Source organism: Chiloscyllium plagiosum, unplaced genomic scaffold (assembly GCF_037043375.1).
Source record: "Chiloscyllium plagiosum isolate Xiang-an unplaced genomic scaffold, Cpla_swu_hap1 HiC_scaffold_42, whole genome shotgun sequence".
Taxonomy (NCBI): Eukaryota; Metazoa; Chordata; class Chondrichthyes; order Orectolobiformes; family Hemiscylliidae; genus Chiloscyllium; species Chiloscyllium plagiosum.
In genome coordinates, this window is record NW_028270180.1 from 85,221,722 (window position 1) to 85,238,666 (window position 16,945).

General features: G+C 43.1%; 1 non-coding gene across 1 annotated transcript; it reads right to left on the reverse strand.

Annotated features, from left to right (window-relative positions):
• Positions 1-16,258: 16,258 nt before the first annotated feature.
• trnas-uga (transfer RNA serine (anticodon UGA)) lies at positions 16,259-16,340 on the reverse strand. The gene has a single exon. It is a non-coding gene; the product is annotated as a tRNA-Ser (tRNA).
• Between the last annotated feature and the right edge of the window lie 605 nt (positions 16,341-16,945).

The following is a 16,945-nucleotide window of genomic DNA, read 5'->3' on the forward strand; positions in this document are numbered from 1 at the left end:
GATGAAGGAAAGGCTGTTGATGTCATATACATGCACTACAGAATGGAGTTAGATAAGGTTCCCCATGGTAACCAAATACAGAACGTAAAGTAACATGGTGTGCAGGGTGTTCTCGACAGGTGGATAAAGAATTAGTTGAGCAATAGGAGACAGAGAATGTCAGTTGAATGGAGTTTCTAGAAATGGAGAAAGATGACCAGTAGTGCTTCACAGTGGTCAGTGTTGTAGCCACTGTTGTTTGTGATATACATAAATGATCTGGAAGAGAGCACTGTTGGAATGATCAGAAAGTTTGCAGATGACACGAAGTTTTCTGGACTAGCAGAAAGTATAAGTGACTGTTTAAGAATACAGGAGGACAGAGATATAGTGGAAAGTTGGGCGGAAAAGTGGCAGCTGGAGTTCAAAACAGATAACTGTGAGGTGACGCATTTCAGTCAGTCTAATTATAGATGGGGTTATACAATGAACGGAAGAGCTTTGGGAAAAAAAGTTGATGGACAGAGAGATCTGTGAGTGCAGGTCCATTACACACTGAAGATTGCTGCACAGGTGGATAGAGTGGTCAAGCAGGCATATATTATGCTTGGCTTCATTGGATGGGGTATTGAATAAAATGGCTGGCAAGTCATGTTAAAATTGAACAATACATTGGTCTGGCCACACTTAGAATACTGTGTAAATTTCTGGTCGCCGCATTACCAAACGGATGTGGACGCTTTGGAGACGGCACGGAAAAGGTTTAAGCGGATGTTGCCTCGTATGGAAGGTGCAATATAGGAAGAGAGGTTGAGTAGGTTAGGTTTGTTTTCATGAGGAAAAAGGAGTTTGAGTGGGACCTTTTTAAGGTTTACCAAATCATGAAGGGTACAGACAGGGTAGATAGAGAAAAGTTTTATTTCCCATTTGAAGGATTAAATACCGAGAGGGCACGCTTTCAAGGTGAGAGGTGAAAAGTTTAAGAGGGATACACGCGGCAACGACTTGACACAGCGGGTGGTGGGTGTCTGGAACGCGTTCCCAGCTGAGACTGGAGAGGTAATCACGGTAGATACATTTAAGATGCGTCTGGACAGATGCATGAGTAGGTGGGGAGCAGAGGGATACAGATGCTTAGGAATTGGGTGACAGATTTAAACAGTTGATTTGGATCGGCTCAGGCTTGAATGGATGAAGGCCCTGTTCCTTGTCTGTACACTTTCTTTAGTCTTTCTTCTTAAATTACGCCAATTTCTTTACAAAATTTGCGAGGTCTAAGTGCCTGAAGTGAATCGATGCTGAAACACTAGTCAAAACAAATCTGAGTGATGGCTTTTGTGTGGTAGCGTGGTCGAGCGGTCTAATATGCTGGAGTTTCAGCTTCAGTTTCTATCGAATCGTGGCTTCAAATACCAGCAGCCTAAGTGAGCTACTATGTGGAGATGTATGTATTCGGAGTGCGCATGTGTGGATGCCTTTTAATTTGAGTATTTGCAGCTCCTCAGTCTGCTTACCCTCTCGGTGATAACATAAGCGACCGTCTCTGAAAACAACGCAAGTTCCTGCTGTCCGACGTATCCTCATATACCGTCGATAACATTGGTTTTGGATATCTGCGTTGCCAGTTTCTGTATCTCAAATGGTCAGCGCAGTTGGCTGAAATTTTGGTGGTTCGACCCCACCCAGGGAATAAGCCTCAAATATTTCAGTATAAGCATTTACCCCGACCATATATTGACATTGTAACTGGGAAAACTCATCCATGATTCACCCCAAATCCGCAGGGAGTGAGACGTTTACACGCAGCAGAATACGACATCACCTTCTCCAAGCTCCCGATGCCAACAGAAAGTGGCCACTGCAGATTCAATCAGCGACTTTCTGCCAAGCCATGGGAAACAACTCGTGGAAACTCCTTCCTTAGTAACAGCTCTTTCCGTGTGAAAAGAGCAAACCTTTCGCTTTAAATTGGAAAGGGCTTCAGGACATTGGAATGTTGCTCCAGTCCTTGGAACGTGTTATAAATAAAACTCCTGACGTGAAAATAAGAAGTGGTAAAGGTTTTCGGCAGAAAGAACAAGGAAAGTGTTGATTGAGCCGACTCTGTCTCGTCAGCAGATGGGAAATGCCCAACACTGTAAACGGAAATGATTGGGTTTCCTTAGGTAATTTCCCGACTGATTTACTGTCTGCCAGAGTGATTGGAAATCACATCAGCGACATAAAGGTGAGGGCAAAAATATGAAGATATTAAGGCTGAACCTTAAATCCCGGGACAAGTGCTGAATAGATTGTAATGCTTTGAAGGAATAACTGAAGTGAAAGTTGTGAATGATATTTTTGTGATTAGGGGGAATGAACTGAAAAAAATGCTGATGAATTATGCTCGCAATGTAATAGCAAACTAATCCACAGTGCACCGTGCTTGGCTAGCTCAGTCGGTGCAGTGTGAGATGCTTAGTATGAGGGTGGTGGGTGCAAGTCTCACAATGGGCGCTTTCACCGCTTAATACAATTCCGGCTCTTCGTTCCACGTGCAGTTTTACAACCCTTCGCAGGGGAATGTTCTTGCTGCTTTCATTGTCCGCCTGCTTTTGATCACACGTCGGTTTCTGAGTGAACACTGTTTCCATTTTACTGGAGGCGCCAGAGACAACTTTATCAGTGCAGCCGAAAATACAATGAATGATGTCCGTTTCAAAACGTGAGGTTCCAAACCAACCGTGCACCACCCAAAGTGTTCAAAGGCACGGAAAGCGAATGGCCACTTGCTAGGGGTCTGACAGAAACGGATCAATGTCACATGGGTACTGAACCAATTTTTAGTGATTCAGATTGTTCTGATGGAAACCGAAGGGAACTCTCCCTCAACGTTTTGCAATTGTTCTTCTTGTGTTTAACGTAATGAACAGTATATTATCAGTAACGAGGATGGAGGTGCGGCAGGATCGTGAGGTTTCAGTGTGGGACATAGACACAGTAAGTCAAATATTCCCAGAGCACGGGAGAGCTGTTTGGTCCAGGATCACTGCCATCTTCTCTTACTAAACCAACAAATGACATTATTGGAAAATGCTGGTAGCATCTTGGAAATATAAATCGATTTAAGACTTCAGGACGAGTGACACTCCTTTTCCATGTCCATCTCCATCTGCGTTTGCACACTCTTCCTTTTTATTGAATGTCTCCTGACTTCCAACTTTATATTCAGCTTCTCTTTTATTACTTCCTCTCCAACCATTTTCCCAGTCTCCGATTTTGTATCAGAACTGTTCCATCTTTCACATTGCCCAGGACTTCGAACTGAACAAAATAACTCTGTTTCTATTTCCTTAGATAGCAAATAACCAGAGACTGGAAGGCAGTGTTGTTCCGAAATCTCATCCATGATTCACCCCGAGTCGCAGGGAGCAAGACGTTTACACGCAACAGAATACGACACCATGTTCTCCAAACCGCCGATGCCAACTGAAAGCGGCCACTGCAGCTTCAATCAGGGCTTCCTGCCAAACCCTGGGACACAGCTCGTGGAAATTCCTTTCTCATTAACTGCTCTTCCCGTGGGAAAGGAAGAACACTTCCATTTTAAATTGAAAATTCAGGAGATTGGAAGGTTGTTCCTGTTCTTGGAACGTGGTATAAACAAAACTCCTATCTTGAAAATAAGAAGTGGTAAACGTTTTAGGCCGGAAGAACAAAGAAAATGTTGATTGTGAGGACTCTGTCTTGTCAGCAGATGGGAAATTCCCAATACTGTAAACAGGAATGATTGGGTTTCCTAAGGTAATTTTCCGACTGATTTACTGCTGCCAGAGTGAATGGAAATCACTTCATATGAAAATATTCGGGTTGAATATTAAATGCCGGGACAAGTGTTAAATAGATTGTAATGTTTTGAAGAAATAACAAAAGTGAAAGATGCGAATGATGTTCTTTGTGATTGGGAGGAATGAGCTGGATCTTTGCAAATTGCTGTGCCAGGTGAATTCTGCTCAGAATGAAATAACAAACTAATTCATCGTGTGCCAAGCTTGGATATCTCAGTTCGGTGCAATGTGATGTGTTTAATCAGAGAGTCGTGCGTCCAAGCCCCATAATAGTCGTTTTCACTGTTTAATAGAGTTCCAGCTCTTCGTTCCACATGCAGAATTGCAAGCCAACGCTGGTTGAGCATTCTTGTTGTTTTCGCTGACACATATGTCCTCCTGCTTTGATCACATGTCGGTTACTGAGTGAAAACTGTCTGCACTTTACTGGAAGCGCCAGATACAACTTTATCAGTGCAGCTGAAAATACTATGAATGATGTCATTTCAAAACGTGAGATTCCACTACATCCGTGCACCAACCAAAGTGTTCAAAGACACAGAACGCGAATGGCCATTTGTTAGTGGTCTGACAGAGACGGTTTAATGTCTCATGGGCCCTGAACGACAATTAACTCATTCAGAATGTGCTGATGGAACGGAACGGAGCTCTCCCTGAACGTTTTGCAATTGTTCTTGTTGTGTGCTCATGTAAGTTTATGTAATGAACAGTTTAGCGCCAGTAACGAGGGTGGGGGTGGGGAAGGATTCTGAGGTTTCAGTGTGGGACAGACCTGATCTGATCGAACGAGCAAGTCAAATCAGAGAGAGCTGATTGGTCCAGGATCACTCCCATCTTCTGTTTCAGAATCAACAAATGAAATTGCTGGAAAATCTCAGCAGGTCCGGTCGCATCTTGAAAATGAAAACCGAATGAGATTTCGGTACTGGTGACACTTCTTTTTCCATCTTCATGTCCCTCTGCCTTTCTAAAAACTTCCTTTCTATTGAATATGTCCTGACTTCAAACTTTATATTCAGCTTCACTTTTGTTGCTTCCTCTCCAAACATTTCCCCAGTCTCGAAAATTGTATCATGCTTTTTCTATCTCTGACTTTGCCCAGGACTTCCAACTGAACAAATAACTCTGTTTCTATTTCCTTAGATACCAGATGGCCAGAAATTGGAAGGTAGGAGCGGTTAGCGCTTTCAGAATATCTCGTCTGCTTCGCCATTCGATCTTGGCTAATATCGTTCTTAACCCCATTCTCCAGTCCTCTCCCTGAACACTTACTCCCCAGTCTTAGGATCCAGTCTTTTTCCCAGTGTGGGTCCTAATCCGTCCCAAAACCCTCCACATGTGTTGGCAGCTGTTACCCCGTGTCTACGTGTCATCAATTTCAGTTTCAGTGATTCTCGGCAAACAGGAACAGTTCTGAGCAGCTCGATCGGGTCTCTGGCCCCACTGTGATCCTGCGGGGGAGCAGTAATCATCTCCATCTCCTACGGAAATGATCGGCGATTCAAAAAAAACGGACAGAAAGAAAGATAATCTTGTGTGTCAAGATATGTGGCGGTAATTGCTTTCTGACCTGGTCAGTCAACCTTACTCTGTATATCCCGCACATTCTAGCTGTTGTGGTGAAAGGGAATACAAGTCCAATTAATTGCCATCTACGCTTTTATTCGAGTATCAGTTTGTGCGAAAGTGGCCCAGTACAAAGCTGAGAAGAAACATTGTTGTTCCCTCTTTCCGGACGACAGTCTTTCATATCATGTTCGATGGGGTTTTATTGCATTCTCATCAGCAAACCTTACTTTGAATTTACTCGCCCAATACTACTGTAGCGGTGAAAAGAATATAATTCCGAATACCTACTGCGTGAAATTCATTTTCAAATTTCTATTCGCCGTGGTGCTTCATCTGTGGGGATGTCTATGTCACTGTTGGCCATCCTGTTTAAGAATGCCGTTACATATGTTCCTCTGTCTTGGCGCTGCAGGGAAAATTGTCTGCGCCTTTTCAGCCAATATTTCCTGGATATTTCATCATGGTATTCTTTATTTTTTTAATCATGTCCACTTTAAGGACACAGTTACCGGACACTGATCCTTTTTGTAACAACAGTACCACATTTGCTTTACATGCGAAGGTGGCCTGGATCAGAAACAAGGAGAGCATTCATTTCCTTCTATCACAGCGAACACTGGATTCATGATGTTAGTCTCTGTCAAATGCATCCGAAAATTTGCTCTGAAAGCTTCATTTGAACGCTGTCTGGCGTTTCTCAACGTGTGTCAACCAAAACCAGAAATCCTCAATCATAGTTTGGAGCAGTTCACATATTCGAGTTTCGAAGCAGCAGACACGGATACAGTTCATTCAGTCAACAACAGGAATGAAAAGATTTACAGGCACAGATGAACTATCGACTCTTGTTCTCATACTGTTACTAATATTACCGTGTGGCCTGAAGTCTAAGCCATGTTGTAACAGAAAATGAGGAAATCACAGACAGGCTGCCGAATGACGCAGTATGTATTTTGTTTTCTTGTTCTCACAGAGTTCCAGGAAAGTATGACAGCGAGGGAGAGGAATGCAAGTCAAGTGCAGCTCTGGTGAAACACCTTCTGTCTGATTCAGTCATCAACAAGAGACGTGAATGCGACTAAAGCGGAAAACCTTTTCACAACTCGAACAAAACGCAATCAGGAACAGTGACCACCTCTTTGACATCTCAGATCGCCTTTGACCTTCCTTGAATATGTATAGAAACTAATTTTTGTACACCTCAAAGTGAGAACTGTTTGATTTACCGACAATAAGTGAGTCGCATGTCCTTGATTCCCACATAGGTTTCCAACTCAGCTTGCAGCCAGTTGGCAGTTGCTCATGGCTCTGCTGGATAATGCACTGGGTTTCGAATAATCTTACTACGTCGTCTGCCATTCTCGGATCCAGTGCTAAACCAGTTTTTCAGTTCATCCGAGATGCAGGAGAGTCGGCGTTTCTGGCAGGAGCAGAATTCATCATCTCCAGTGATCACTTTATCTGAGGAGAGAAAATGATCAAAGTTTCACACAGCGACTAATCGGAAATGCATTCCGTTTCAGCATGGTAGCAGGTATGGGCTAGCAAATTCAAAGCCAGATTTGCTGATGAGAACAACAAGCACGACCGCTCAGATAGAGCAATTCCTCCCCAGCGCTTATTCTGCAGAACTGGTGCAGTTGCTGTGAGTATGCTGCAGGGTATCATCAGGTACATGCACTTGGGTTTCCGGTTTGGCCTGTGTGCTCGCGTGGCTGAGCAACCTGAAACTCTGATTTCAGATTCCACTTCTTAAGAAGGCTTGTGTTTGCATCCCTGCGCGGCCACGTGTGCTGATGGACTAAGCTGGCAACGTTTTGCAGGGATGAGTTTGTTAAAGTTGAACAGAAAAAAAAGCAGTCATTTCTTCTAACCCGGCTGTGATGTGGCACAGCAGAAAACAACCAACATGTCAGTGCCCATGTTTTCCCCTTCTGCTGTAGTTGTCACGTTCCCCTCCAGCTTGAAAGGCCACCAGCATAATATGCGACTCAAAAACAGGCTGCACCAATCTTTCATATTCCAGACAATTTGCATTTTTCACCGTTTCTCTGAAAGTAAATGGAGATATTTATTTCCCTGCTTATGTGAAATTAGGTTCTACATTGAATCTGCTCGCAGTTTTCTGTTGTTGTTGCGAAAAGGACGGAAATTGCGATGTGAAACTTGGTTACTTTTCCCTAATTTCCTTAATTTCTGTCCTGATGAGAGAGGATGGTGATTGGTCCTCTCGATCCGGTGGAGACATCAGCCCAATTGTTAACCTCATCTAATCGAGACTGTAATTGGTAATCTTCACTTTTCATGGTTCATTGTTAGTCAGTTCTGATTCATGTTACTTGAGCACTTTCCTGGACGTATTGGTGCACTAAGGCGCCAGTACGTTGAAAGCACCATTTGAAATTGCCTCGCTGCAATTTGTGTGAGCAGCTCATGACCCAGACGACTCGCTCTGCCTCACGGACAGCATTCATGAGTCCGTGTGGCTGAAAATAGGTTCTCTTTGTCAGTTCTGCTTCTGTTCATGAGTTGTCAGGTTTTGGTTTCGCTGGAGAGCCGCGTGGGCAACTTGATTTGTGAGGTATTTTCCGCAGCCAAAATCTCCACTGAGAAGTTGGGAATGTGTCAAGAAGTATGGTCATTGGCAGCCTAAGACCAGAAAAAATGATTCGTTGCTGGTTTTAACGGAAGCAGCCTGTGGGAGTTATCTCAAATGGGAGAGTACTCGCTTTGCATGCAAGAGATTGCGGGGATGCTAGCTGCGTTCTCCATCCCTTTTTAGGGCGGCACCGTGGCTCACAGCACAAGTGTTCCACGTTTGATTCCTGTGCGTAGTTTGCACATTCTCCCTGCGTCTGCGTGGGTTTCTTCCCACACTCCAAAGATGTTCAGGGCAGGTGAATTTGACATGCTAATTTGCTCATAATGATCGGTGCATTAGTTCGAGGGAAATGGGTCTGTTTGGGTTACTCTTTGGAGGGTCGGTGTGGACTAGTTGCGCTGAAGGGCCTGTTTCCATACTGTAGGGAATCTAATCTAACCATCTTCCAGAAAACTAGCCCATCGCACTGACCAAGTGATGAGTGCCTATTCAAACTGGTGATCGCCACTGCAGCATCTCAGAGGGGCTGAGCCCGTAAACAAAGGCTCTATTTGCCAAATTTTCACGTTTATTCTTTTTCAACTTTCCTGTCTGTATACAGATCCACATGCCTTTGAAATGTTGAGAGTATACCAGACTCCACCACTAAATCTGACAATTCATTCCAAACACGCAAACCTTTCTATGTGAAAAAAAACAATGTCCTTCAGATCCCTTTTAAATTTTACCACTCTCACCTTAAAACATTGTTCCCTTGTTTTGAACTTGCCTGCCTTGGGAAGAAATAGTCATTAACCATTTACCCTACCGTCTCCTTCATATTGATATAAACCTCTGTAATCCCATCCCTCAGCCCTCAGGCTCCAGGGAGAATTTTCACATCCTATTTAGCTTTACGCTACAGTCCAAACACTGTATGCCTTGCAACATCCTCATAAATATTATCAAACTTAAAACAAGTTCGCCATTGAAAGTGCGTGTGGGTAAGTGCCTGAAGTGAGGCGATGCTGAAACACTAATCATGAAACACGTGGTTGCGGGAGTTTGTGTGGCAGCGTGGCAGAGGTGTCGAAGGAGCTGTCTTTAAACTATAACCTAGATCCTGTCATTGATTTGAATTCCAACCACGACCAGAACCACAGGTGAAGTCGGGAACTCTGTTTTTCATGAAAGACCTATGAACAGTGAGATGTCAGGATTTGATCCCATATTCGGCTGTTTTTTTTCACAGTGACTTTCACTAACTACGGCTGAGGGACTGCCCAAGCTCAACGATTCAAAACAATGCGTGCATTTCCTTGACTATTCGAACACAGGAACTCGGACTCATTTTTTGTGTGTTTCACAGTTACTCGGTGTAAATTTAAAACAGCCTCTGGTTATGCAGAAGAGTTCAAAGCTGGATATTCTCCACTGAAAATGCACAGGAAGAGGCAATCTCTTATTGCTTTTGTTGTAAACTGATAACTTAGACTGTTTAAACTGACAGGATAACGCGGATCCATCCATCCTCTTGGGCACCTTTAACCACGTTAATATCAGCAAAGGTAAATTCACACGAAGAGGAATGGATTCATTGTGGTGAATTGTTAAGGAGTGGTGTGTGAGTCAGAATGAATAGTGGTCACTAAATACTGACACTGACATTGAACGTTGCAACACCAGCTCCTCACTCACTTGCTGACTCATGCCTCCCAGTCATCATTGTCTTTCACATTTTCCTCTCGTCCGTTCCACTTCTCAACTTATTCCCGACAGCTTGCAAGTGTTCCCTTAGAAACTGCAGCTTTAGGAAACGTATTACTGGGATAAAGTCATTGCTCAATATGATGGGATGCACCGTCAACGCCTAATTACTCGAGAGATTGAGATTTTGAGTTACTGCGCATAACCCCGCATGTCCTCAGTAGCGGGGTACAGGCATGATGCCATGAGGCAAGGGTTTAGACATAGTGACATTGAAGGAACAGCGAAATATTTTCAACTGGGAAACGCGAGAACCTTGGAGGGGTAATTGTTGTGATAGCTTTCGCTTGAATTTGCTGCCATTGTCCTTCCAGACAGATGCTGATCGATCACTGAATTGTTCTGGCAGGATCCGCGTGTGTATTCTGGGTGCAACCAGGATTTAGTTTTCATTCGGATAATTCACAAGAAGAGAATTAAATCTTCATTTCCTGACTGGGAATGAAAGTCTGTTCTGGGCAATGCAAAATCAGACTCGTATGCAGGGATGTCCATTGATACTGCAGTAGCCTTTGGGACCTGTGTGAAGTGCCTGCTCTTCACGTCATAATCGTCTTCCCCAGCACTGTTTCTCTCTCCATGTTCCCAAGCCGGTTCATACTATCACCCTTGGTTTCAATGTGAAGAAAGCAATGCTGTGATAATCTGATGTTGTTCAGCAGATATACTGCAGCAAGTTAATAAAAGACTGATGCTAACACGAGCTTGTTTTGTATGCGCTGATGTTCTGGCAGCAAGAAAGGCATCGCTCAACTCGCCTCATTCCGGATGACGGGCTCGAAATGACAAGTGGTTTCTCGCTGAAATAGTTCAGGCTCTGGAATGTAAAAACTTCAAATGTGAAAGTTCAGTGAAAGGAAATGGTTCACAGAGTGGGGAATTCCAAGTGAAACAGTGATGGTGATTATGTTTGCTGATTTTTCACCTTGTGAATGCTGTTTCCCTGATGTGGACGTTTACATTGCCTATAGACAAACTGTCACAGCCAAACCTGGTCTTTTGGTCAGTGACAGAATTGGTAACACTCCTGACGTCGAGTTAGGGGATTATCGGTTCGCATTTAAAATCACGAGGATGCAGCGTGCTAGTCCACTCCTGTTATCTGTCAGGAACGGAAGGGTTTGGGTTTTCGAATTTACACTTTCTTTCGCCCACTTCAAATTCTAGCTCAGAGCAACGTCTCTCATTGTCTGTAGAACTGGCTTTGGTTTAACCAAAAGCTGCCTTTTGGCGGTTGAACTTGCATGTTGGAGCGGACAGCTGAAGTGAAGCACAAGGAGCTGATCAAATCCTGAGAACTCTGCCACTCTCGGGGAATGTGTCTGTGTGTCTCTTTCTGTGGAAGACACGACGTGGGTAATAACACAGTGTGACTATGTCAAACTTCAATCCCATTGTTGTGTCATCTAAGATCAAAGCGAGAACCTCACTGCCATTTGCACTGGAAACATCAGAACACAGAAGGTTATGGACCAAAGCTGGAAACTGGGAATGGAATAGACGAATGTCTTTAAACCAGACTGCACCATGGGCCAAATGGGCTTTCCCATTCTGCAAAACTTGAAGACGAGCAGAAAACAATCTGCAGTGAAACTGATCAGAAATCAAAGGGAAAAGCCATTTCATTGAGAATAAGTGCAAGAGCGTCTGTCTTCATTCAGTGTAATGTCGTAGTTAGGATTTGGAACTAGAACTGCCATGACATTAGTTCTATTTTCGGACAGGAAATGAACGTTTTATTGTGCTAGTATATCGTGGTCCAGTATTTCTGACCACTGGTCCGAACCTGGTAATGCTTGGTTTTGTGCCAGAATATCAAAAATCAGAAAGATGCAGGTTTTGGAAAGCTGAACTAAAAACGAGAATTGATAGAGAAACCCGCTACACCTGGCAACATCTGTGGAGAGAAACAGATTTTTTTTTAGATGGACAGGAAACAGGTTAGTTATAGATTTCTAGATTATACTGTTGGGAAAATGATAATCTTACCTGTCGAATCAGGATATTTATCAAAATCACTCTTGAGCTTACAAACGTCGAATTTACAATCTTAAAAGGACTTAATCAGCTGTCATGCTACTTTCATTTTCCTGAGCTGGTGGAAGGCTACGTTTTAATGGCTACATTTCCTTTTGCTTTCTGTTATTTAGCAGTCGCGTTGAATGGAGAATTGTTTCTTTCAGTATCTGCCTCAATATGTGCCTTTGTTTTTTCTATATTTGTCTCTGTATCCTCCTGGGCCTTTTTCACATTCTCCAACTCTCTGGCTGTCCATATCCCTCATTTCCCATTTCTGCTCTTGAAAAGCATGACATTCAGAGACAGTTTGAGACTCGAAATGCTGAGAGGCTTTCTGACGCCTGGCTGGAGTCGGTCGAAGTAGTCTCACATTCTCTGAATAATGCGTCTGTCACTTCGAACTGAGGCAAGGAGACATTTCTTCCTCAAAATCTAAAGACCCTTTCGAAGTTAAACTTGAATTCCTTAACCAACAGAAAAAGAAAGTAATTACATGATAGCTGAAGAATAACAAGGATGCATTTACTTTTGGTGTACAACAAATGAATGGTGACAGCAGAGAATGAGGGTGATCATGTCGTGGTGTCAGTGCCATTACCATAACATTCCCCGGGAATTCTGCAGTGTCTCCTGCCTCACCACTTAATTTCCACAAAACTGGGAATGAAGGAATGAGAATAAGAGGATGAGGAGCAGAAGTGCTTGTGGAACTGCGGGAAGAATCTCCAGGTGAAAATAGTAGTTAAAAAGAGCAACATACACTACTGGATTTAAACCTGGAAAATGAAGCCGGATCTCGAAATCAGAATATAAAGCAATTCAAACAGACACTGAGTTTCTCGATCAGCAACACAATACTTGCGAGAAATAACGAGCTTTCAATACAATGAGCAGGCACCAGTGTGATGGGAGGTGCTTTCACCAGCTAAGCAACGGCGCCACGTTAAAAGCCAGATTTGTCGTCCATATGTGCAATGTCTGAACCACTTGATCACAGGAATTCGAAAACGCGTTTTCTGTATTAGCGTTGCTCAGTATGAATGGCAATCAAACTCTGCTTGTGCAAAAGCAGACATTTCAATGCTGAGCATGCCCTACTGAAAAGGCACAGAAAAAGACAGTATCCTCTTGCATTGGCATCCAACCGATATTTTCATCTGTTTAAACTGAAAGAATAAACAGGATGTGCTCATCTCCTCTCGCGTCCCATTAACCACGTTAATACACACGCAGGGATGTTCAAACCAAGATGAACAGGCTCATTGTTGTGAATTGACAGCAGTGGTGTGTGAGTCATTGCGAACAGTGGGAAATAAATGCTGAACCAATAGCACTGACACTGAGCCTTGCACCATTAGCTCCACATTCACATCTTGTGTCATGTCTCCTCGGCATCAGTGCATTTGACTTTAATTATTCTACCCTGCACCTCTCCTCAAGTTATTCCCGTCCGCTTGCAGTGTCGAATTTGTACATGCAATTATTAGAAATGCATTTCTGGGACACAGTTGTCTTTCAATGAGATAAGATTCACTGCCCATCCCTAATTATCCCAAAGATGTAGGGGACGAGTTACTTTTGTCAACTCCTCAAAGACGCCACTCCTGACGCCACTCTGTCAATGTAACTCACTGAGGGAAGAGCAAACTGACGCCACTCAGTCAGTGTTACTCACCCAGGGAAGGACAGACTGACCCCACACTCTCAGTGTAACTCAGCAGACTGGTTCCACACTGTCAATATAAGTCATTCTCTGAAGAGCAGTCTGACCCCACTCTATAAATGTAATTCCCTCAGGGAAGAGCAAACTGATCCCATTCCGTCTATGGCACTCACCCAATGAATGAACACTAACCCCACTCTACCAATGTAACTCGCCAGGGAAGAGCAGACGGAAGCCAGACTGTCAACATAAATTATCGAGGGAAGATAATACTGACCCCGCTCTTTCTATTTCACTCAGGCAGGGAAGAGCAGACTGTCACCACTCTGTGAAAGAAATTCGCCCAGGGAAGGGCAGACTGACCCTACTGTATCTGCGTGACTGACACAGGTAAGAGAAACTAACCCAACTCTGTCAACGTATCTCCCTCAGGGAAGAAGACCCTGACCCCTCTCTGGCCATGTAGCTCACCCAGGAAACAGCAGACGAACCCCACTCTGTCTATTTAAGTTCACAAAAATCCTCTGAAGTACGTCCTATCCAGACACTCCTATTACAGAGACATCACTGTCTCTGGAACCGTGTGCGTTCAATGGCGATTCCAAATAACCTGCAAATGTTTAGAATGTGGCAGCAAACCAGAGCAACCACACAGAAATTTGGCGAATGTGCAAACTTCCATCAGGCTGTCACCGAAGCCTGGAATGGAAACCAAACCCGACAGCAGTCGTGATTATAAAATGGCAGAACAGAAACCTAGCAAAAAGAATTGCGTCCCTGTGTTGCAACGATGCTGAGTATTAATTAAGCCCTGAGGAGAAAGTGAGGTCTGCAGATGCCTGAAGAAGGGCTTATGCCCGAAACGTCGATTCTCCTGTTCCCTGGATGCTGCCTGACCTGCTGCGCTTTTCCAGCAACACATTTTCAGCTATTAATTAAGCCCCCGTCACTGTAGTTAATTTCCATTTTCATCACTGCCAACCTTCTTCAAAGCAAAGCACGCATTTGCTTTTTTCAGACTTCCTATATCCCGCTTTCATCCCGCTTTTTACCGAATCATATTTCTGACTTTACAAACTACGCCATAACAGGTTGACAACTGCAGAATGAGCTTTGTTCCGTTCTCCACTGATGTTGATAGTAGTAATCCGGCATATTCGAGTAGGACTTGATGCGCTTGCGGGTGGTGTATTCGCGGCATTTTGGCTTCTTCTTTTTCATTTTCGGTCTACTATTTCGAGTTCATTGCGCAGACTTCTGAAGAAGACTTTTTCGAGTCGAAATGGTAACTGTGTTTTCTCTCGCAAGACAGACGTAGCTTTATTTCTGTTCTCTTATAAATTGATCTTCATCTGATCTTTGCAAGTGAAATAGGGTGCATTACTACTGCTCGGTTTTAGTTTCAAAATCAAGAGAAACATGAAGGAGAGAATATCAAAGAACACAAAGTTCTGAGTTGTTAAGATAATTTTTGCAGCAATGGTGGACATGAAGGTCAAATTAAGATAACGGTTCAAGAACATTTAGCCTGTGGAAGTGGTATGTGACTTTAGTTCCAAATATATGTTTCCGTTCTTCCAGTACATCTTTTTGACTCCCAGAAAACATTGATTGTTTTCTGTATTCACTTTGTTTCGCGACATCTGTCTTCTGGTCGACCAGGGACAACTTGAATGTGCGTCTGCATTGAATAAGATTTCGCTCTTTCTTTCGAGAAGCAAACCTGTGCATTATGTACCACTTACCATGCTGATGGCAAAGAAGTTCAAAATGAATTACGGTTTATGGATCGTGAGCAAGAAGGATGTAATTCACTCGCGAACAGATGTCACCACGCCCTATTCCTACATCGGGCCTGAACGGTCCATTGGCAGAGTCTGCAGACAGGAAATGTCTAAGTGACTAGTCCTTTGTTCAGTTTGATTTGATACCAATGGTAGTGCTGTTTTGGTGCAGAAATGTGTCAACATTTCTGACGTTAGAGTCAAAATTGAAGTCACATCTACTCCATGGAGTGTCTTCTCATATCGGAACATGCTGACATGAAAACATCTAACTCTGATAGCAAAGGTTTTTTCATTAAACTGGGAATATGTTTAACTAAGCAATTCAGACAGCCAGGATGAATAATTGGCATTTGGTTCTTCAAGCTGAGCTCTCCACACCAACTGCTCCAACGAAGGCCGTGGATAAGTTCCCCATCGATTATTTTGGTCAATTTTAGCCTCAACAACAACCTATTGTTCTGAACAATGCTACACCACAAGCAGATTTTCATCGTTAGTTTTCAATTTCAGTTCTTAATGCACAGTTTCTTACGAATGTGGACAGCAGAAGACCGTTAACATTCCATTTCTAATATTTCCAGAAAATTCTACTCCACTGATATCGCCTTGCCTTTTCACATCGCAAGCCATGAACCTGGATGAGTCGAGTTACTTTCCACACATGGAGTTGCTTTTTTCTAATTCATTGACTGATAATACAATAGATTATTGGCCTTGAGAGTCAGCTGTAAATTAGGTTGAACTTTCTCAGCTTGACTTTCAACTGATCCTAAAAAAAATCATCACCTGTAATTAAATGTATTGCATTGCTTCTTGTTTTGCTGAAGACCACCCCCCGAACATCCAGATTTCACGATAGTTCGACAAATGTGTTGAAACTGATTCGTGTTGGAAGTTGGTGGCTTTTTGTGTCTCGACGTAAAATTTATTCAATTAGATGACTGGGTCAGTCTTGAAATTACTTCGGTTTCTTCACAGTTGAAAATTTACTTTCGATTGAATGCGCAGCTCAAGCTCCACGAAATCCAAATCCTGCAAAGGAATTAATGACTTTTAAAAGATTCTGCGCTGTGAACAGGATTCAAACCTGTGCAGGGAGACCCCATTGGATTTCAAATCCAACGCCTTAACCTCTCGGCCATCACATCTGCGACAAGATTGACAATTTTCATAGTAAAACAACTGAATTCATTTGTTGGAAGAACAAATTGTCAAGACCCAAAGATTTCGCCAAATCCTTTGCAGAGACCCCGACGAACGTTACCTTAGCAGATTGACAGGCTTTCACCGCAAACTAGATTCTGACACAGCTGAAGTTGTGGGAATGATTCTTCGTCGAATTATAGACTCACGGATGTACACCACACGAAGAGAGGATCATTGTCTCACTGCGTCCGATCGATTTTGACTCAATTGCTCATCATCTGGTGCCAAATTAGATATGCTGTTGTGTTTTAATATTCATCGAAATATGGTATTATAAAAATTGATGCTAAGTCCATAAAAACTAGCTACATTCGTAAAAAAAAAAATCGGAATTAGAAAGAATGCAGAACCAATTTACAGGAATGGATCCAGCAACTAATCCGTAAGTTCTGACATCAGGTAATGAACTTGTGAGCATTAGAGAGGAAGATTAATCGAAGATTTGGAACTTGAAATCGTCTTGATGGAATTATTTGCAAAGTTTTTGCGGTTGTTCGAGAGTCATCAAGTCGTTGAACAATACAACACGAAAAGTGGCCCTTCTTTC